Raw genomic sequence first — 22176 nt, 5'->3', positions numbered from 1 at the left:
AAGTGAGTCCAGGGGCCAATCTGCAGATTCTGCAAGGGGCCCCATCATTTTGTGTAATGTCATTGCCACAAGGCAGGAACAGGCGTTTAAATGGGGCAATAGAGAATAGGGGATGTATTATTGGTTAAACATTTTCTATGTGATCTCTTGCTTCTTTGATCAAAAGCTCCACTTAAAGGAGAGCGTGCAGGAGTGGCGCAAGATGGACGCCTGATATATGACCTCCCGGCTCCCTCAGACTTCCACAGCGGAGAGAGAGCTGACCTGCTTTATGCCACCAGTTTTTGACTTTCGGAGTAGGCTACAGGAGCCCATATGCTGACTGCCACTCTTTTCCCCTCGCGTTCTGAGGCTGCAATTTTCTTTTCTTTTTTCTTCAATGCACATGTCAGATTCTGGGAATGCTTCACCCGACTTCTTCTTCATATGTACACGAGGCTTAATATTATATAGGGGGTCTCCTTTGCCTTATATCCCTTTATCAACTCTATAAACTCTGCTTTAATATCGGGATTTATTTGAAGCCTACACAGCTCTGCCATTTGCATTACCTCAGTCAGCTGGGACTGTCATTGGATAAACTGATAGTTAGACTATCTTCCTCTGTGTTTACCTGTTCACATTCATCTCTTTAAGTATAGTAATTGCTTAACTTAATTTCTTCCTTTCCTCTGGAATCCTCACTATTGCTCAGACACAACACAGTCCATTAATATTCATTACTATAATGGAAGCCTAAATGCCCTCCTTTTTGAGACCTTTTGCATCTCCTAACCCCCCCTTAACAAGTCTTGTAAGCAACCTACTAGCAATGTCAACAAGCGAGCTAAAAGGGGCCTGACTTCTCCTACGAAGTCGCCATTACCTTTAACGTTGAAAGACATTATGGATGACTTAAAAACATAAAGCCATTTGTTGTGGAAACTAACACAGCTCTTCAGAGAATCAAAGACATGTGGTCTCATTTGGGGTCTAAGCTCATAGAGGTTGAAAAGCGAGCTAGCAAAGCACAAGGCTTTACAAGGATGGTTACAGTGGCATCCTTGTCCAAGGAGGTTACAATATTAAAGAAACAGACAGAAGAATCGCAATAGGCACAACAACTTGAGAATATATGGTACTCCTGATGGTTCTGAGGGGTCTGATATCATCTCCTTCCAGAAGGATAACATTCCCAAATTGTAGGTATGAACGCACCATCTGCCCTCAACATCCAAAGAGCCCTTTACATAGGTTCTTCACATCCATCATCTTCCAACACTGCCCAATCAAGAAGGTTCATCACATATTTTCTACTATATTTTTAACTAACACAAGTCCTCTCAACTGTTAAAGCAAACAAATACTATGGTCTGTCACAGGATCTTTTGTTAGGATGTTGTCAGGGCGACAGCTAGTCAATGGAAACAATTCCTGGATTTACGCCCGACTTTTAAATCCATTAATGCTAGATCTGTTTTTTCCATTCCTGCCTCTTCAAGGTCACATGTAAAGGACAAAACATCTGCTTTTGAAAACCCTGCAGACTTCAGACATTTTATCCACACTCCCAAGGAAGAGGCAATGAACTTGGCAAAATTTGGATCTTATCTTCTATATACAGTATAAGTTACACATAATGTTGTTTGGTTACTCATTTTGCTCTTTTCTTCACAGGTTTACAGATTATCCAGATCCTTTGTATGACAATGTTTTAGGTTTTTGTGTTTCTTTGTTCTATCCATGTTGGTAAGTCTGTCCCATATTTCAATTTTTATGGTCTGCGTTACTCCTCTTAGTTTCTTTTATAAATTTCTTTCCTAATTTATCTTCCTCCACAGTGTTTCTCATATGTTTCTAACTTTCCAGAGGTCTACTTCGGGTTGGCCTCTTCATTCACGCTCCACCTTATCCCACACTATTGTACGTTTTGTCCTGCTATTAATATTCATGGCTAAAGTTGCTTGGCTTTTTGCCATCTTCTCTCTCTTACCTTTCGGGAGTCTCTGTACCTCCCCCCTCTTTCCTTCCTCATGTTTTTCTTAGTTTTTTTCCCTTTTCCCTATTCCTTAACTCTCCTGTACTCCTTTTCTTTCTTCACAGTGCCACATGTTTTTCTTTCTACAGCCTCTCAATGCTGCTATTTTAATCATATATGACTTTGATGTTCCTTATACATCAATAATGATTCTCAACAATGTCTTCCCTTCAATGTTTGTGATTATATTCCCATCCTTTATATATCATGAGTAATTTGCATATTATATCCTGGAATGTCAAAGGTCTTCACAGCGCGATCAAAAAACAGAGTTCTCACTCATCTAAAAAATTTAAAAAGCCAGATTGTCATAATACATAAAACCCATCTCAAGTAACAGGATACTTCTCAGCATCAAAACTGGGTAGGTCGTACGTTTGGTTCTCCTGCGATCAACAACAAAAATGGTGGTGTAATTTATCTTTATAAAAATGTGCATTTTCTGATCAAGAAGGAGATTAGAGGTGATGAGGATAGATGGCTATTTCTACACATTAAGATACATGACATTCCACTCTATATCTGTAATGTTTATGGTCCTACTGGGATTGAGCCACAATTTTGGGGAAAAATTCAACCCAATTATTATCTTGTCCATCAGAAAATCTTATTTTTGGGGGGATTGCAATCAGTTAATGGACCCCTCGATTGATAGAAGTTTTCAGACTAGATATATCCCCACCAAAATGCAAAAAGAAAAACTTTCAAAAATCTTTTGTATCCAGAGGTCTAATTGATGCTTGAAGAGCCTCCCACCCTGATGTTTTAGATTATAATTTCTATTGCCCTGTAAATCATTTGAAATCTAGAAGAGACTACATTTTCTTAACTCCAAATGTGTTTCAACATATGATACATGCAGACATCAGCTCTATCCTCATTTTGGGTCATGCCCCTGTAGTAGTTGATCTAGGCATACTAACTGACACTTCATGATCAAATTAATGGGGATTCAATAATGCCTTATTGCGTGATAAAACTTTAGTGTAACAATTCCAAATATTTTCGAACAATTTTTTAAACTTAATCTCACTACAGAAACACAGATGCATTTAATCTGGGATGCTTTCATAGCGCCTGATAGAGGCGTCATTATAGACTTTGTCACCAATAAAAAGAAGAAGGCTTTTAATGAATTTGCAATCCTATTAAAATAAATTTAAACCCTGGAACATAAACATTACATCTCCACCAAAGAAAATTCTATGCCTCAACTCACTAAGGCTGAATTACAGTATAACAAAATATCTATGGAGAATGGCTGTGGCCTTTTACTAAACATAAATGCTAAATATTAAAGTGGCCACAATAAAGCTGGAATGCTACTTGCTAATTATCTACAATTAGGAAAACAATCCAAGATAACAGTTATTACTGATAAATAAGGCAGTAGACAGAGAACTGATTTGAAAATTCTGAAGTGCTTCACAGAATATTAAACTCAACTATACACACCAGAGTCGTCCCTGCAGGGGAGGTTTTGAATGCTTTCTTTAAATCCACCCCCACAAAACCAGACAGTTAAGTGGACCTCTCTTCCCGAGACGCTGAAGTCTCTCTGGCGAAGCTAATGAGAGCTATTACCAAACTTCCAAAAGATAAGGCTCCCAGCCGAGATGGATTTTCTCTTGAGTTTTATTTTAATTTTTCCCATATATTAATACCAAAGTTACTGCTTCTGATGCAATTTTGTCTTTCCTAAAATAGGCCTTGTGGCACATTCCTCAAGGCTATGCTATGCTGACTTCCCAAAAAGGACAAAGATTTCTCTTTTTGCATGAATTAAAGAACTATTTCCTTAATAAATACCGACTATGACATTTTTGCAAGAGAATTGGCCTTAAGTATTAACCAAGTTATTTCAGATCTTATTGGTATAGAACAATCAGGGTTCATAAGGTGGAGATATATATCAGATCATTCTAGAACCATCCGCCTCACCTCCAAGTCTACCTCTCCAATGGCCATAATAACATTAGACGCAGAATAAGCATTTGATCCTGTTAAATGGGATTTCATGTTAGAAACATTACAGTGACATAGCTTTAGTCCTCAAATACTTACATATTTTAACTTATTATGCTCTGCACCTCAAAGCCATAAACAATAAGAATAAGAGTCAATTTAGAAGTTGCAGAACACTGAACCGGCATTCGAACTTGTGGAAACTGCCATACACTCGAAGGACACTTCTTCTGACGACCTCTTCCAAAGATCAGGAATCTTCAACTTTATTCAAAATCTCAACTGGAGAATTCAAGAAGTAGAATTATTCGCCCCTAAAGAAGAAGACAACACAAAAACTAATATCCCCACTTATATAAATATATGGCCGGGTACTTTTATCAACTATCAACAATTATTTGATAAACAACAGTTATATCATACAGTGCATGCATAGCATAAAATTATGAAGGGTGGGATAATCCTTGCCTCCGTGTCCCTAATAGAATGTAAAATTCTTCATGTGACAGCTAGAAAATTTGTAATTCTATGGCAGGACCGGAGGCTCTGGATTATGCTAGTTTAAAGTCTATTCACCACTTCAGATACTACATCAACTAGCAGTTTGTGATAAAAATACTTTGAAAGTAGAATCATTTGACCAATCCGCTGCAGCCATAATATCCTCCAATCTCGCCCATGTTGAAAAAGCTTTAGAAGCCATAGCTCCTTGTTAGAAATGGTGGTTTCTGGTTGGCTAGGGTATGCACCTCAGCCAGGCAGAACTTACCCACTCTAGTCAGGGCAAGGGAGTTACACGTCCAAGATAACCCCTGCTCACCCCCTTGGTAGCTTGGCACGAGCAGTCAGGCTTAACCCAGAGGCAATGTGTAAAGCATTTGCACAACACACACAACACACGTGACGCAATATCCCCACCACAAAGGAAAAACAACACCAGATTATATGAAAATATACTGTATTGTACACAAGGCAATTATCAGACCAAACATCACATATCAGTACTATCCTGCTACCTTAGCAGTTGTCAGAATGTTACACATTAGTTACTCTGCAACCTAGCAGTAGTCACACATAACACACAGGTTACTCAGTATTTTGCAACATAAGCAGTAGTCAGGAAAACACGTTATTACATCACAGCACTTGTCATAAGAATATCATAAAATGCCCATAGTAGGAACATTAGAAAACATATGGCAAGTTTGAAAAACATATTAGCAAGCATGTCCATAAAAAGAACATTTGCATACACATATGTAAAAACATCAAACGCAGGTAGGTAATATATGAATCAAACAAAAGTCTGTAGAAAGAACTGTGGATTGCAACTATATTGGTCCTTTAAACAGTACCTGGTTGGATGAAAGCACCTCCAGTGCCTAGAAGGCGAACAATGGGGCCCCGGCGCTCCTATGCGCAAAACGTGGGCCTCCCTTATACTCTGGGGTCAGAGGAGGGCGACATGCACCTCCTCTCTTTTATAGACAGGCCCCTCTGGGAACCGTGATTACTGGGGGCCCCCCAGGGCCTCAACCGGCCCTCACAAGGGGGGCCAAAGCCAGCAAAAACAACATAGGGCAGGAGGGGGGCACCACGCACCCCCTCCGGTTTAATGACAGGCCCCTCCCGGAACCCGCGATCTCTGGGGGCCTCCACTGGCCCTCCCACCAAGGGGAGGCCCACAATAATGCCCGATTTACCTAACAGCAGAAAAGGAGCGTCCTGCTCCTAACTCAGAGGCCAGGGGGAAGGGGGCACTCCCCGCGCCTTCCCCTGGTCCTGCCGTGAAGCCACAAGAAGATCGGACCCCACCTGGGGCCCAACCAGACACTCGCCTGCACCCGATGCAGTGCGCGAGTGTTCTTCCAGCTTCCCGGGCCGCTGCGGTGATCTTATTTAAAGGGGCACAATGCAGCAAGGAGCCTACGAGCTTCCAAGGCTCCATAAGCGCGCTGCAATAAGCGCTATGGCAGCCGCAACTACGGAGAAGCACCCCTCGTGAAGAAATGGATGCAGGGGTCAGGGGTCAGGGGCCACAGCACCCTGCCCCTGGGGAGCAGAATCTTAAGACAAGGTCCTCAGGTGGAGGGCCCAGCTACAGGCCAGCACGAGGGAAAGGCAGCAAGTGGCAAGTCCTTCACAGTGACCAGGCACGTCACAGGTCAGCACAGCAGCGGCAGTCCATGGCGGTTCCTGGTGAGTCCTTTCAGCCTTTGGTGTCCAGTTCCAAGATGATTCTAAGAGTCTCCAAATTGGGGGGAAAATTCCCCTGTACTTATAGTCAGTTCTTACAGTGTTTTACAATGGTAGGGAGAGGAGGTTCCAGCCAGTTACAACTGGTTCTGGGAGTGCCCCCTCTCTCCTTTCAGCACAGGCTCCAAACATCAGTGGGGGGTTAACGACCCTATTGTGTGAGGCCAGGGCACAGCCTTTACAAATGTAGGTGTGCCCCGCCTCTCCCTTCTCTCAGCCCAGGAAGACTATTCAGTATGCAGATGCACCTCTGTGACACCTCCACCCTCCCTGTGTACAGGCTGTCTGAAAAGTATGCACAAAGCCCCAACTGTCACTCTGCCCAGACGTGGATTGGAGTCAAGCTGCAAAACACCAGAGTCATAAGTACAGATAAATGCGCACTTTCTAGAAGTGGCATTTCTGTGATAGTAATAAAAAATACACCCACACCAGTAAGCAGTATTTATTATCACCATCACAACCATACCAAACACGCCTACGCTACCCCTCATAAATCAGACAATACCCCTTACACATAAGGCAGGGCATTTCTAATGAAGTCCTTTGAGAAGGCAGCACTCACAGCAGTGAGACACCAAGTTAGGCTGTTTATCACTACTAGGACAGGCCATGCTATATGGCACATGTCCTGCCTTTCTACATACATGGCACCCTGCCCATAGGGCTAGCTACGGCGTACCTTAGGGGTGACTTACATGTAGTAAAAGGGGAGTTCTGGGCCTGGCAAGTAAATTTAGATGCCAGGTCCCTGTGGCAGAAAACTGCGCACACAGGCCCTCCGCAAGCAGGCCTGAGACAGGTTTGAAAGTCTACTTCAGTGGGTGGCGGAAGCAGCGCTGCAGGCCCACTAGTAGTATTTAATTTACAGGCCCTGGGTATAGAGATACCACTGTACAAGGGACTTATAGGTAAATTAAATATGCCAATTAGGTATAAGCCAGTCATACCAACTTTAGATGGGAGAGCACCTGCACTTTAGCACTGGTCAGCAGTGATAAAGTGCTCAGAGTCCTAGAGCCAACAGCGAGAGGTCAGAAAAACCAGGAGGAAGGAGGCAAGAAGACTAGGGATGACCCTGAGTAAGGCAAAAAGTCTAACACTCCTCTAACAGAATGAGCTCCAAAGATGTTTACTTCTATACCGGCTTCTGCCAATAACCATTTGACCCAATGAGCCAAGGTTGCTGCAGTGACTGGTCAAAAAGGTTTCTGTAAAGAAATTAGTAATTGACCAGAAACATCCTGTCTGAATTCACGAGTACAGTCCTCATAAACCTTTGTACAATGAACAACACATAGCTTTTTGTCATGGGGAAAAGACAGATATGAAATACACCTTGATGAAGTCTTTGTATGTCTTGTAATGGAAAAGGATACTCCATCAGGAGTAAATACTCTACCTGCTAAATCCAGTGGCCTGACATCAGAAATTAGTCTACAAGAGAGTAAGCACAGCAACATCGTAGGTTTTGCTGACAATTGTTTGCGGGAAAGATCTTCATTAGAAGGCCAATCTCTAATAAATTGAAGAACAACAATAACATTCCATAATGATGAATACTTCGGCTGAGGAGGTTTTGCCATACGAAGGCCCCTAAGAATCTTAATCTTAATCTTACTGACTAAAGAATGTTCCCCCACAGGCCTACCCTGAATATGGGGATGACCAGCCAAAAGAGCTGAACAACAATTATTAATCGTCCTGTAAGCCAAACCCTGTGAGGCTAAATCAAACAGAAAATTGGATATAACATTAATCTCTGACCACACGGGATCCAGATTCCTTTCACTGCACCAACATAATCACTTCCTCCAGGCTTGCTCATATCTTTTTATGACTGGAGGGGGCGCAAGATTGGGATAAGAAAAACAGGGCTGATTCCGAAACTCCATGCACTTCCCTTCGTCTCCTGAAAGTCTCCAAGCCATCAGGGACAATTGGCCTCGTAGAGACAGAGCATGCGATTTGCCGGACGGATCCATGAGAAGATCCTCGCACTCTGGCAGCATCAATGGAAATTCGCATGAGCGGGCCATCACTGATGGGAACCAAGGCTGTGCTCTCCAATATGGATCAAAAAAAGAAAGGGACTGGGAGGATATTGGTCCAGTGTACAGTCTTCCAAGACTAATGTATATAATAAATATAGTACACTGTTCCATACACTAAGTACATGCAGGGCTGAGAAGAGTCAGTAATTTCAGGAGAGCCCTCACACACCCAATAGGATGTCAAGCTTCATCACTGGGCAGTCTCCTCGTCAGACCAGTGCTGCAATGTCGGTTGGAAAAATGTAGGAGAGACAGAAAGAGTTAAAATTAGCTCAGAACCTTAAACATCACATTTAATGAATCAGGGATAGGTTCAGGCCAAGATTAAAAGAAAAACAGGGGGAGGGAAAACGGGGATAATGTCCCACTACACTCCACACAAAGGAAAAGAGGTAGTGTCCCCAATCCTAGAAAAATGTGGTCAACATGTTTCACGTCTGAATGGTCATAATGATCCCATGACGCTTCTTCAGGACCGTAACTACTACTTCTCCTATGCTAATGTGTAACAATAAGTGCTGGATGGTCACTTACTTAATGAAGACTGTCCGTCAAAGTCGATTGGTCAGCCAGTCCCCCTGCGTGAAAGTGAGAACATAGAAGTTCATTAGTGGAAAAGCAGTGAAAGACTCAAAGGGTGATAAAATCAATAGAAGCCAAGGTCCCAAGTGTCGCACACAAGGAAATAACAAAATTGGCTTACCATTCCATAGTAGAGATTGGACATCATAGGAACGCGCAAGCATCAAACCAAAGGAGTATTATTCGGTACAAAAACAGCATGGTAGTATAAAAATTTAATATACACTGACAGGGTACCACCTGGAGGTGCCATGGAGAAATGACATCCATAACTAATTAATAAGTAATGCAGCTCCTAAATTAAATCTAAACAATTAGTGAAGAGGGTAGAAACACTGTCCCATAGTAACCATTAGCAGTAGGACTGATCACTATCAGACCACAACCCCATTTACATGGTTATAAGTTCAAAGATCAGAGAAAATGATTGCTAAAATCATATAAAGATCAACCATTGTATTCTGAGCGTCAGTAGTCCATAGCGAGAGTCATGTAAAAAAAGAAAGAGAAAGACTCACTTTATCTTTAACAGTAGGACTGATCACTGGCAGACCACAATCCCATTTACATGGTTATAGGTTCAAAAATCAGAGAAAATGATTGCTAAAACCATATAAAGATCAACCATAGCATTCTGAGCGTCAGTAGTCCATAGCAGGAGTCATGTAAAAAAAGAAAGAGAAAGACTCTCTTTATCTTGTCCCTGGTCTCGATATAGACCTACCCACAGCCGCGCGCCTGGAGACAATGAAGGGGCGCGTTGGGGCTCCTAATAAAGGAAAGTGTACAGGCGCGATCACTTGCGTTAATTACAGGAAGTGCTGTCCGAGTCAGTCCGACGTTAAGCCACAGTCGGGTCAGAGGGAGGCAATAAACATAAACAATGGACTCGCGTTTAGATGATGCACGGTGGCCATCTTGGTGGTATGAATATAGATCTGCCCAGCATAGAGTCCTAGTTTGGGAAATATGCGGCAGCCATCTTGATGGTATAGAGGGGACACAAACGATGGACTCGCGTGTAGATCATAAACAGTGGCCATCTTGCTAGTACGAATATAGAGATGTTAAACACAAAATTCTCATCTGGCCAATCTGCGGTGGCCATAGAGGGGATAATAATAGACTCAACAGTAGTCTAATGCACAAATAAGTGACCCCAACACATTTAATTGGAAAATATAGATAGGTGTAGTTAAGGATTGATTCCATGTACACTGGCCATTCAAGTAAAAATCCGTTTTGGAATAGCAGGGCAAAGAGGGGTCAAAAAAACTGTCGACTGTCAAAGTTCAATGCGATACAGTACAATTAAGGTATTAAAGTGCACCAAGGAACCTCGTCATTCAGCCCATCACTGGATGTCTTCAGTTTAAACACCCACCGTTGTTCTGGTCTCAATAGGTATTTAGGGTAATTATTGTTATGTCTAGGAACCTGTAAAACAATCCACCATAAGTCGTCAGGACCATGGTTGGCTTCCAAAAAATGTGAGCTCAATTTAGTGGTAATGCGAGAGCACCTAATGTTGCTCCGATGTTCATTGATCCTCTGTTTCACAGGTCTGGTTGTCATACCAATATAATGTAAATTACAAGGACAGGTAATCATTTAGATGCATTGTCGTGTGTTGCAATTGGTATGTCTATTCAGATACCAAGTGCCAACGTATTTCAAGTCCAATTTATCAATTCGTTTTGTGAGGGGACAGACGTTACAGGAACCACACGGGTAATGTCCAGTGACCGGGGGCAGATTCCATAGAGTGGTCTGTCTCGACAGGTCCTGTTTCTGGAGGGGACGCATATGGACTACCAGGTCTTTGATATTAGGAGACCCTTTAAATGCAAAAAGGGGTCTAGTGATCTGGGCACCGCCGCTCTGTAAAATGTTCCAACTTTTGTTGATAAGTTTTTTCACAGTGTTGGACAAAGTTGATACGCATGTCAGACAAATATCTGGTTCCTTAACCACTGGTGCCAATAGCGCATCCCTATGGTTGTTACGAGCCCTCTTACAGGCAGGATTGATGATATTATTAGGGTAATGTCGATTGTGTAGTTTACGCTTGAGTTCAAGAGCCTGAATGTCGAATAATTGAACCGAACTACAATTACGACGCAGCCTCAGAAACTGACCACAGGGAAGATCATCACGCAGGGCCTTGGGATGATGGCTGTCATAGAATAGCAGGCTATTATGGTCGGTACTCTTGTGGTAAGTATCGGTAACAAGTTTACCATTATCAATTTTAATCACTAAATCCAGGAAGGTAACCTGTGTAGGAGAAGTGTGGGCAGTGAATCTCAAGAAGGGGCCCAAAGTATTGACCCAATTGGTGAAGGGATCCACATCCTGGAGGGAACCCTGCCAAACGATGAGGATATCATCTATATATCTCCGCCATAGCTTGATCTTGTCATGAAAGGGATTTGATGTAGGTAAAATTCTCTCGAAGTCGTACATGTAAAGGCAGGCCAGACTTGGTGCGAATATGCTGCCCATAGATGTACCCCGAATTTGGTGGAAAAGGGAATCCTCAAATTGGAAAAAATTCATGGCTAATGTGGCGCATTGCATCACAAAATGTACTGGAGTCGGGGAAGTACAGGAGCTCTGGAGGAGAGCAGCCTCCACAACTCATAGGGTAGCTTCCTGAGGAATATTAGTATAGAGGGCCTCTACTTCCAAGGTAATCAAGGCCTGGACTTCGGTAGTGGAATTGATAGTTTCAATCAAGTTAAGGACGTCCTTGGTATCTTTTAAGAAAGTGCTGGAATTCTTCACCAAAGGTTGGAGAAAGAAGTCACAGCAAGTTGACAGAGGTTCTAGGACTGAACCAATTCCTGATACAATGGGGCGCCCAGAGGGGGGAAAAGTGCCCTTATGTATTTTGGGAAGGCAATAAAAGTACGGAGTGCGAGGGGGAGCAGTATCAAGGAACCCGGCTTCTTTGGGGGAGATCCAAGCATTATTACGGGCCTCTTTGATCATGCTCCTGATCTGAATTTGTAAATTGTCGGTAGGGTCGCATGCTAGTGGTGCGTAATATGTAGTGTCGCTCAGGAGGCGAAGGCATTCATGCCTATAGTCAGGGGTGTTCATAATAACTATAGCTCCTCCTTTGTCAGCTGGTTTTATCACTATTGATTGATCTGTTGATAGAGTTCTGAGGGACTCCTTTTCTAATGTGAATATATTAATGAATGGTTGTTTAGGATGAACCTTGTCAATGTCAGATAGAACAGCTTTCTCAAATGCGAGGACCTCACATGGAAGGGACTGGGATGGAGGGACAAAAGTAGATGGTTTCCTTAAACCAGTGTCCTCAATCATGGAGACCAGGGGTTGGTCCTTAAAGAAAAAGTGAAGGTGGATCTTCCTAAAAAATTGAGAAAGCTCACAGTTTAATCGAAAAAGGTCTTCTGGTGGTGTAGGTACAAAGCCTAAGCCTCTATTGAGGGCTTTCGACTCATGTAGCGATAGTTGTCTACAGGATTGATTGACCACTAGGTCCTCGGCAGGGGAACCTTGCCCTGACTCTGGGTGACCATTTGAGGTTCCTCTCTGCCCCAATGGACTCGTCTGCCTCTTCCTCTCCTTCTGCCTCTTCCTCTGCCCTGGCCGCGGCCTAAAAAAGGCACATAGGGTAACATTGGGCAAGGTTGAAAAAGCGGGTATGGAGGCTGCCAGAAGAAAGGTTGATTGGTGGGGTATTGTGGAGGGTTAAAAAGGGGCCGTGGCATACTGTCATCAGTACTCCATCCATCAGATGAGGAGCTACTGCTATAGTTTCGCGTTTTCTTATTAGAAGCAATGGACTCATCCGATGAGCGAGATTGGGCATCGGCCTCAAAGTCTTTTTGATGTAAGGGTAGACTTTTTCCCATTCAAACTTCTTGATATCTTTTTGCAATTTGGAAATTTTCTGCTGGGTCAAAAATTCCTTTGTCTCATTGAGTTCAGAATTGATCTCAAGGAGACGGCTCTTAAATGCTGATAAAGTAACTGTCGTTTTGATAGTGCTCTCAGATAGTAAACTCAGTTTATTTGTACAGTAATGGACTTGGTTAGACGTTTAGAGGTGTTAATAATAAGGACTAGCCAGTCCCTAGCACATTTCCACGCAATCTGAGCCCAGTCCTTCCTGAATGACAAGTCCTGTAGGAATATCCTGGGCATGTTAGAAACCAACAGCCTGTTAGGGGCAATGTTGGCTCTCAGGTAGTAGAAGTAGAAGTAGTAGTTATGGTCCTGAAGAAGCGTCATGGGATCATTATAAACATTCAGACGCGAAACATGTTGACCACATTTTTCTAGGATTGGGGACCCTACCTCTTTTCCTTTGTGTGGAGTGTAGTGGGACATTATCCCCGTTTTCAATCCCCCTGTTTTTCTTTTAATCTTGGCCTGAACCTATCCCTGATTCATTAAATGTGATGTTTAAGGCTCTGAGCTAATTTGAACTCTTTCTGTCTCTTCTACATTTTCCAACAGTCAGTATTCATCTCAGACCTAATCAAATTCGGTATACAGTGTCCGGTTCAGTACCACCACCATAACAGGGGTGGTCTGCCAGACATTGCAGCACCGGTCTGCCCAGTGATGAAGCTTGACATCCTATTGGGTGTGTGAGGGCTCTCCTGAAATTACTGACTCTTCTCAGCCCTGCATGTACTTAGTGTATGGAACAGTGTACTATATCTATTATATACTTTCCAATATGGAGTCACCAAGATTACTTCCGCCTGTTGGCGCAGTACTTGGGCCAGGGCTCGCGGAATCATGGCAAAGGGGGTAAACACATACAGAAGTTTCCCTAGCCAAGGCGGAAGGAATGTGTCCGCCCTGCCGACTGAGGGTCTGGTCTCCCACTGAAGTGAATTGGAATCTGATTGTTCAACCGGGAAGCGAACAAGTCTATTTGACAACATCCCCACAGCAGTTTAAGAGCTTGGAAAATCTGCAGTTTGAGCTTCCAATCGCTGCCATCCCACAGAAAGTGAGAATTGCAATCTGCTGTCGTATTGGAACGACCCGGAATGTATTCCACTATCACCAAAATTTGGTGTTGCAGACAATAATGTCAAAAATCCTTTGCGATCCCTGCCAAAAGATGAAATGTGGTCCCTCCTAGGCGATTTATATATATGACCACGGACACATTGTCCATTCAGAGGAGTATGCAATATTGGACTTTGCATGGGGAAAGTGATCTGATCGCAAACGCCCCGCTAAGAGTTCCAGACAACTTATGTGGTAATTCAGTTCCCCCGGGAACCTACAACTTCTGTCTCCACTGAGCCGCAACATGCTCCCCAGCCCCAACCCCTGGCATCAAATTCTATTACTGCTTCAGGGGCCGAGCACCAGGCCGTAGATTCCAGGCTTCAATAATTGCCACCCAAAGGGGCAGAGGAGGTTCATACGACTCTTTGACTTCTACCCCTGAAGCACCCGGCCCGGGCAAAAAGAGCATTGTTGAATACCTTTTTTATATTGGATTGAGCTTTGTCCAGTGCCGTGAACATTGCAAAATATTTGTCCAAATCTTTGACAAACTGTTGGACTTTTGCTTATGCAGGGTCATCCCGAATCTTTTTGCCTCCTATTTTTTTCTGACCTGTCGCTGTTGGCTTTTGAACTCTGAGCACTTTCCCACTGCTAACCAGTGCTAAAGTGCATGTGCTCTCCGTGTAAATTGTATGTAATTGGTTTATCCATGATTGGCCTATTTGATTTACTAGTAAGTCCCTAGTAAGGTGCACTAGAGGTGCCAGGGCCTGTAAATCAAATGCTACTAGTGGGCCTGCAGCACTGGTTGTGCCACCCACATAAGTAGCTCTGTAATCATGTCTCAGACCTGCCACTGCAGTGTCTGTGTGTGTATATTTACACTGTAAATTCGACTTGGCAAGTGTACCCACTTGCCAGGCCTAAACCTTCCCTTTTCTTACATGTAAGGCACCCCTAAGGTAGGCCCTAGGTAGCACCAAGGGCAGGGTGCAGTGTATGGATAAGGTAGGACATATAGTAATGTGGTTTATATGTCCTGACAGTGAAATACTGCCAACTTCGTTTTTCACTGTTGCAAGGCCTGTCTCTCTCATAGGATAATATGGGGGCTACCTTTAAATATGATTAAAGTGTAGATTCCCCTAGAGAGTAGATGGACATGTGGAGTTTGGGGTCCCTGAACTCACAATTAAAAAAAACATCTTTTAGTAAAGTTGATTTTAAGATTGTGCGTTTGAAAATCCCACTTTTAGAAAGTGAGCATTTTCTGGCTTAAACCATTCTGTGACTCTGGCGGTCATTCTGACCGCCGCCCGCCATGCGGTCACCGCCATTTGGCCGCTCTGCGGTCAAAAGACCGCGGAGGCCATTCTGGCTTTCCCGCTGGGCCGGCGGGCGCCCGCCAAAGGAGCACCCGCCGGCCCAGCGGGAACGGCCCTGCAACATAGAAGCCGGCTCCGAATGGAGCCGGTGGTGTTGCAGGGGTGCGACGGGTGCAGTTGCACCCATCGCGATTTTCACTGTCTGCTAAGCAGACAGTGAAAATCAAGCTGGGGCCCTGTAAGGGGGCCCCTGCACTGCCCATGCCAGTGGCATGGGCAGTCCAGGGGCCCCACAACACCCGTTCCCGCCATCCTGTTCCTGGCAGTAAAAACCGCCAGAAACAGGGTGGCGGGAAGGGGGTCGGAATCTCCATGGCGGCGCTGCTTGCAGCGCCGTCATGGAGATTCAGCCCAGACAGGGGAAATCCGGCGGGAAACCGCCGGATCCCCTTTTCTGACCGCGGCCAGCCTGTTGGCGGTGCTTCCGTGGTCATCCACCCTGGCGGTCGATGACCCCCAGGGTTGGAATGACCCCCTCTGCCTTGTTTGTGGATTCCCTGTCTGGGTCAGTTTGACAGTTGGGTTGTTTTTTACCTCGCACTAGACAGTGACACAAAGGGGGCTGGGGTGTAACCTGCATTTCCTGATTAGCCATCTCTGCTAGGAGGGAGGGGAGGAGTGGTCACTCTCACCTGAAAGGACTGTGCCTGCCTCTGACAATGCCGGCTCCAACCCCCTGCTGTGTGTCTGATGCCTTGCCTGGGCAAGGCAGGATTTCACAAGTAGGTGTGAGTCCCCTTTGAAGAAAGGTGACTTCAAAGACTAAAATGGGTATAAGAAGGGCACCCAAATCTACAGACTTTAGAAACACTTCTGGAACCAAGAGGAACCTCTGCCTGGAGAAGAGCTGATAGCTGAGGAAGAAGTGCTGCCATGCCTGTGACTGTGCTTTGTGGAGCTTTCCTGCAGTGCTGCTTCTGCCAGAGTAAGAGGGCAAAGACTGGACTTTGTGTGCCTTCCATCTTGTGAAGAAATCTCCAAGGGCTTGATTTAGAGCTTGCCTCCTGTTGTTTGAAGTCTCAGGGACAGCAAAGACTTCTCTCTGCCAGCACCTGGAGTCTCTGGAGAGACTCCTGCTCTGACAAGTGGTGCCCTATCCAGTCCCTGGGCCATTGAAAGGAAAGCTGGTGGAAATCCAAGGAAATCGACTTCGGACGACTCCAGACCGACGCCGCTGCTGAATCCGGTAACGCCGCCTGCACCCGACGCCGTGACCTTCGCTGGAATGCGACGCTCTTCGCAGGCCCGACGCCGCAGCAGCCCGCTGAAGTCCACGACTCCGTGGAAGTCACCGCACCACGTCGTGACCGACGCTGCTCGAAGTGCACGGATTCAACGTTTCACACAGACGCTGCGAATCCCCGACTTCGCGCATCGGCTTTTTTTCACTCTTCACCAAAGGTACTGTACTTGGGGGTCTGCACAACTCCGTGTCCGGCGCCGCTGGTGTCGGCTTGTTGGGAATGACTCCGTCATGACGCCGTGTTAACATCTCATCAAAGCATTTTTGTTTCTAAGCGCTATTTTTGAGTTTAATCTCTAAAAATTCATAACTTGACTTGTGTATGTCAGATTTTTGTCGTTTTGGTCTTGTTTTGTTTAGATAAATATTTCCTATTTTTCTAAACTGGTGTTGTGTCATTTTATAGTGTTTTCATTGAGTTACTGTGTGTGTTGGTACAAATACTTTACACCTAGCACTCTGAGGTTAAGCCTACTGCTCTGCCAAGCTACCAAGGGGATAAGCAGGGGTTAGCTGAGGGTGATTCTCTTTTACCCTGACTAGAGAGAGGGTCCTTGCTTGAACAGGGGGTAACCTGACTGTCAACCAAAGACCCCATTTCTAACACAAACTTATCACCAAAAAGCATGCCATTAGCTAATGAGCCTTGTTAGTTGGCAACTCTGCCAGTTTGGGGTCCAAGCATATAAGAAAAAGGTACCTGTGCTCAGTTGACATGGCGCAGTTCGAGTTGTCCAGAAGACAAATAGCCTGCTGAGCCTATTCCAGCATAGGTCCAGGTGAGTATTTGTTTCCTTGGATTGCATTGCCAAATCTAAGATTTTTGACAATGGTCCTGACAAGTCTAACAGTTTGTCCTGACAACTGCGGCAAGCACTGTCAAGCCCCTTCTTGGGGTCCTTGATGAATATTTTCAGGAACATTTCCATACTGGGGTCTAGTTCAGCTACTTTTACGACCAAGGAAGGCCATGGGCATTCAGACCGAAGAGTATTGCGCACTTCTTTTTCAAAACTTTTGTGCAATCTATCTTGCACATAATGGGCCACCTCAGCACTGGGAACCCACTCCGTGGATTGGGAATAAATTATATCCTCGGGGGAGAAGAGAAGATTCTGACCACTTGTGGCTGGTACGTCGGAGGGGACTTGATGAGACTTGCGCTTCTTCTTGTGCAGGAGGGAATCTTTTTGCAAGTCGTCCGGCTCTGAATTAGAAGGATTGTTCTTGTATTTCTGCTTGAGTTCGAGAGGGCTTGGTGAAAGGACTTACTGACTCATGTGGGAAAAACCTGCCATATTCATGATCATGAAGCAGTGAGGCTGCCATTGCGTCAAAATTTCTGCCGAGCCAATCGGAAAATTACAATTTTCTGAATCGGCTCAACACGTGTTGATGAGGAGGAGCAGTTTCAGGCCCTGCAAAATGTGTCCATAGAGCACCAGATGGAGGAAAGATTGGTGGAGGCACTTGGACACCATGTGCAAGACTCTGTGAATTGGGCACTGATAAAGGCCTTAAAACCATTCACTCAACTCTTGACCAATTTTGGCAGGAGAGAACTATTGGGCGAAGGCAGTCAACAGACTCGCTCACAAGCTTATGAGTCTATGGAGGTTTCAAGCCTTCCGTTGCAGGGCACAGGGGGATCTTCCTCGGAGGAAATTTTGGCACAAATGGCAGCCTCAGGGCTGCGTGATCATGAATATGGTGGGTTTTTCCCACATGAGTCAGCATCTGGGTCCAGAAAAAAGTAGAGAGGTGCCTCCCAGGCTCATGGGGCAGTCTGCAGTACAGGCATGTTAGAGCTGACAGGTCCCGTGGGGTTGCGGCAAGTGAGGCGCAGGGGCCGGCCTGGGGTAAGGTCAGCAGTCAAGGTGCCAGGATGTTGACACTGAGTCTAAGATCTGGGAACAGCTGGAGATATAGAGAGATATGAAGGGATGCTGGGAGCGTGTCTGCAGCGACACAGAAGTTGCAAAAGAATAGGGACACCTCTGTAAGGTCAGGGGCATGCCCTCGGAAGAGGCCTGGGGGTCAGCAGGTGCTGGGAAAACTCGGACTGGTGGGGATGGTTGGCTCTGGATACCGGATGCAGAAAATGGCATACTGATCCCAGTGAGAGATGAGACGGCTTGTGGAACCGCAGGTGAAGGAGGCCCTGCAGGTGGGGAGGTGGACTGTCAACAATGACAATGGGAGAGGTTAGCAGCAGGTTGATGAAAACCAGGAGGAACACAGTGGCGCTAGGATGTCGGACTGAAGAGGTGGGAGGGTCATTGGTGGCCGTCCTTACGCCAAGCGCTCGGTCACACCTGGCGCTCATGCCTCACAATGAACCATATGTGCAGGAGGTGCTCTCAACATGCGGCTGTATGAGTGGTTGAGTGGGGAGGAATGAGTAGGATACAGAAGGAGCAGATGAGTTGGTGCTTGACTATGAGGAGGATGGTGATGAGTGGATGTCACAGCCACCGAAGGCACTCTTGGTGTTTTTTGCAGAGGTCAAGTGCGGATGGAGGACACACCAGAGGTTTGCAGCCCAGAATTGTTGGGGGTTTCCACAAGGAGTATGTTGATGGTAGCAGATTACATTAAGGTACGAAGGAAATGTGGTCAGTTAGGAAAAAAAGGGGATGTGGAGAAGGCCACAAAGGTATGCAAGTCGGGGGGCATTTGGGTGATAAGTGTGAAGGAAGAGTCATTGAAGGAGGCACTGCATGTGCAGCAGTCTGAGCGCGAATAGGGAAAGTCAGTTGCAAAGAGCAGCAAGGAGCCAGAAAAAGAGATGATGGGGCAGCAACAGACATGGAAGAGGACAAGAGCAAGGATGGGGCACAGCATAAGGAAAAGCTCCCATATATGCAATGCACCTCAGGTCTCATATCTCGGATAAGACCAAAAAGAGGATTTGGAAACATGAATATGTTGATATTGTTAAGTTGCTCTATAGAGATATTCAGGCTAAGGAGGGGGTCTAAGGAGAAAGAATTGGAACTTGCCAGTCAGCCGAAGGCGCCCCTTTTAACATGGACAGCTGGACATCCGCATTCAGTTACATGGATATTATCAGGAAAGCACAGATGCACTTTCGGGGGTATGTCTGGCTTAGCTATGATGAGGAATCCAGGGCCAAAGTGAGTTTAAATCCAGAAAAACATTGTGGGGGATGTAGATATAGAACTACAGTTGCAGTGGATGTTGTCCACTCATCTGCCCTCACAATGTGCATGACCAGTTGCTTGCCTGTCACGTACACGTCTTTTTGGAAACCATCCCGCTCAGCCAGGGGTAGGGTGAAATAAAAAATGCAGAATCTAATGTAACAAGGGTTTCTGCTCCCAACTGGTGTGTAAGTTTAAACATGAGTGTTCCAAATGCTGGGGGTGGAAGTGTTTCATGTTGGCCACCCCTGGTGAACAATGGAGGACTCCCAGAGGGAGGAGAGATCAGGGACAACCTGGTCACAAGAGCTCCTACACTGGCCGGGGTGGAAAAGACGGCTCTGTGGTTGCTGTGCACTGTTTGAGGCTTTCAGTATGTTTTTGCACTGGGTTATTTCTAGGAGAAGTGGTCACAGAGAGGTGTCTCACTACTTGGATGAATTTTTGTTTGTGGGTCGGACAGACTTAGGGGAATGTCAGTAAGCCTTGCGTTTGTTTGAAGAGCTGATGATGCAATTTGGTGTTCCCATGACACCGGAGAAGACTGAAGGGCCAAACACGGTGTTGACTTTCCTAGGAATTTCAGCTGGTTACACCGGAAAGGGTTACATGCTTGCAACAGGGCAAGGTCTGGGAGATTCAAGAATTATTTGGATTAGGTGGTCGTTGCGTGGGATCGCTGGAGCTGAAGAAGGTACAGAACTGCTAGGTTCTTTGAATTTTGCATGCAGAATGGTGACAGTTTTTATGATGTTTTGCAGACAATTGGGTTTGTCCATGTCTCGGGCGTGCTTGCCTCACCACATAGTGAGGATTTCGTTGGCTGTGCAGGCAGATTTGTATGTTGGGAGGTCTTCTCTGGAGGATTTCAGTGGTGTTTCCATGTTATTTTTGGAAGACAGCATGATTCAGCAAGTCCAAATTTTCTCGATGTGGCGGGGGCAAGTGGCTTTGGCCTATTATGGAAAGGTAGCTGGTGTGTTGGGCAGTGGCCTGAGCATTGGTTGCATCAAGGGAGCATTGCGTTCTTAGAGTTCTTTTTATTGTTGGTGACCTTAGTGGGGCGGGTCATATGGGAGGGGAGTTAGCTAATAGAACAGTGATGTTTAATATGGACAGCATGACAGTGGTGGAGTTAGTGAACAGGAAGAAGGTTCATGATCTTAGGCTGTTGGGGGTGTTGATTAAGTCTGTGTTGAAGTACTTGTGGTTGAACATTATTTTTCAGACAAGGCATGTGTCTGGGGTAAACAATGGTACAGCAAAATATCACATTCACAGTGGCAGTGTTTTCAGCAGCTGGCTCCAGGAGCAGACAACAGGAAGTTTCGCACAACATTTGGGTATGGGGAGAATGAGAGTGATGGGACTGGTAGAGAAGTCTTTCGCATAATCAACCAAGTTGGGGGTGGGAGTAAGTGGGTGTGGCTCAGGGGTGGGGGTAACTTGGACTCATGGCCAGTGGGGGAATTGTGCCAGTTTTGGTTGTGTCATAGATGTGGACAGGATGAAGTATTTTGTCAGGAACAGGGCAGCTTTTTCATCTGTTGGTGGTTTTGTGCACGACTGTGCGGAAGTTGGGGTTGTGCCAAGTATGGGATGCATTCCTTTCGGTTTGGTGAGGCCACAGCTGTAGCACAGTTGGGGTGGAATTGGGGTTGCGTTCAGCAGATTGGGATTTGGAGGTCTAGGTGCTGTGAGCGCTATGTGCAGAAATGAAGACATTGAGGAGGTTATAGAGGGAGAGCGGGGTTTTGGGACTCCTGAATAACGTCTTTTTTTTTCCCTGTGGGGTGTGTGAGCGGCTCTTGGATGAACAATGTGGTGACATGGACAGTGGTACATTCCTTTGTGCGATGGTCTGCAAAATACGCTGATCAGTAGGGTTGTGGAAGGAACCTTGGATGACCCAGTAACAGGCATGAGGTGATCTGGTGGGGTAAGGGCTGGCCAAGATGGGGAAACCTTTTACTTCTCCTAGTGAGCCTGGTGCCACAAATGGGGTGGCAAAAGCAAAGCAAAATACAAACGCTGTGGGATAGCGTAACTGGATGGACGGAATGCGGAACCAATCAAACATTCACCCCCAGTCACAGATCTGGGTTTAATCCATCCATTATTTTGCTCACCATGCCACCCCAGTTTGAACCCAGCCATATGCAAATCAGTCTTGACCCTGTTCCACATGGGAACAGTCCAGCCCGAACTGCCAGGCCAGGTTCTCCCTGGACCAGAAACAAGCATCCTGGGACCGGTTTCGGGGTTTCACCCCTCTTCAGCCAGGCTAGCTTGAATCCAGTGGCACAGTGAGCCCGGGACCCACGTCTGGGCATACCCGGGGCACTTAGGGCAGCAAAAGCAAAGCAAAATACAAACGCTGTGGGATAGTGTAACTGGATGGACGGAATGCGGAACCAATCAAACATTCACCCCCAGTCACAGATCTGGGTTTAATCCATCCATTATTTTGCTCACCATGCCACCCCAGTTTGAACCC

The sequence above is a fragment of the Pleurodeles waltl genome, chromosome 7 (genome assembly GCF_031143425.1).
Source record: "Pleurodeles waltl isolate 20211129_DDA chromosome 7, aPleWal1.hap1.20221129, whole genome shotgun sequence".
NCBI lineage: Eukaryota > Metazoa > Chordata > Amphibia > Caudata > Salamandridae > Pleurodeles > Pleurodeles waltl.
Note: the sequence above shows the minus strand (reverse complement) of the source record.